At 37.9% G+C, this 1470-nt stretch overlaps 1 protein-coding gene across 1 annotated transcript in view; it reads right to left on the bottom strand.

Annotated features, from left to right (window-relative positions):
- Positions 1–1470, bottom strand: part of WDFY3 (WD repeat and FYVE domain containing 3) — a 235221-nt gene that overhangs the window by 101889 nt on the left and 131862 nt on the right. The gene's annotated exons all lie outside the window — the stretch shown is intronic.

Here is a 1470-nt window from a genome sequence, read left to right as displayed (position 1 = left end):
GAGTGAGAAAGCCTGACTAGGTACTGTTGGGGAATAAACTTGGGGAGGGCAACAGCACTCTAACTCTGACTTGGGGAATGGGATGTGGATGCCATCCTGAAGGACCAAGTAGTCCCAAGACAAGCTAAGCGAGGCACATCACTGGCCATTACTCAAAGCTTTTGCTATTTCCGTAGTCTGAGTACATCAGTGACCCCAGGAGAGTATCATCATGTGGAAAGAGAGGACTAGAACCAATTTCATGTCCACTAAAAAAAACCTCACATCTATGTTCCCAACCTTGCTTTTAAAAAAAGGTACTGTTTGAATGTTGTCTGCCTACTAATCAAGATGGAGTTATCCAAAAATAAAACTAATATGCATTTTATATTTCTATGTGCTTTGCAGTATTCGTAATATTTGCATATATTATGGTACTAAATTTTGAAAACTACCCTCTAAGGTAATTAGGGCCAGCATTACTACTTTATAGATAAGAAAGTTGAAGTCCAAAGAGCTCAAATGTCTGGCATAATGCCACACAGTAACGGAACAGGAACTAGAACCTAAATCTTTGAGCTCTTCACTCACTGCTTTTTTTACTATACCACGTGCTGCTATATTTTTGTAAAGGACATAAAGCAGAGCTCAGTCAGTATTTGCTGAATTGAATGAAGAAAAACTACCATGTGCATTAGCATAAAGAAAACAATTTTATCAGTGCAATGTGGTTAAAGAAGAAAATCAAAGTTAAGATATGTGCACATCACTGAGACAATAAAAATTGCCAAGGACTGATAAACATGTAGGATTCTGACCAACAGAACACTAACTTTTTGTTACTCTAAATAAGAGCTGATATTAAGTACTGATTTGTACATTAAATATATAATGGCTGGTTCTGAATTTTGGATGACATGACTGGATTATGTCTCAGGATTCTATCTCACCAAAAAAATCAACTCTTTAAGCACACATCAGGTACAAGGCTCTGCAGAACGTCCACCAGCTTTAACTTTTACTATAGTTGGATTCACTGTTTATACGCCAAAGCTCTTATTTCTAGCTCATTTCCAAATAACAGACGCACTCATGGGTGCCACCACTGCTGAACCAAGCCATGCAATAACCATCAATATTTCCAAGCCTTTGCATCTATCCCTAAACATAGTGCGAAGTTTACCTTGAAATTACACAGAAGTATGCAGTCAGCACTCATCTGTGCTGACAAAAGAAGGAAAAAGTTAATGAGATTTTCAAAAGGTTATGATTTTTAAAGTTGACTGCAGTTTGAGATTGTTACATTCATCTCTAAATATTGCAAGAACACTATGAAATATGAGTTTAAACACTTGCCCTCCTGTGAGGAAAGCGAATGCAGATTTGAAGGCAAATAAAGAAGTTTGAAACTCTGTGAGACAATCTGACTCACCCAGGTATCCAATCAGAGTAGCCCCAACTGTCCGTGCAGGTCCATTAAGATGTCCTGCT

Source organism: Ursus maritimus, unplaced genomic scaffold, assembly GCF_017311325.1.
Source record: "Ursus maritimus isolate PB19 unplaced genomic scaffold, ASM1731132v1 scaffold_8, whole genome shotgun sequence".
In the NCBI taxonomy this organism is placed as follows: domain Eukaryota; kingdom Metazoa; phylum Chordata; class Mammalia; order Carnivora; family Ursidae; genus Ursus; species Ursus maritimus.
Note: the sequence above shows the minus strand (reverse complement) of the source record. Positions and strands in the feature narration are given on the sequence as shown.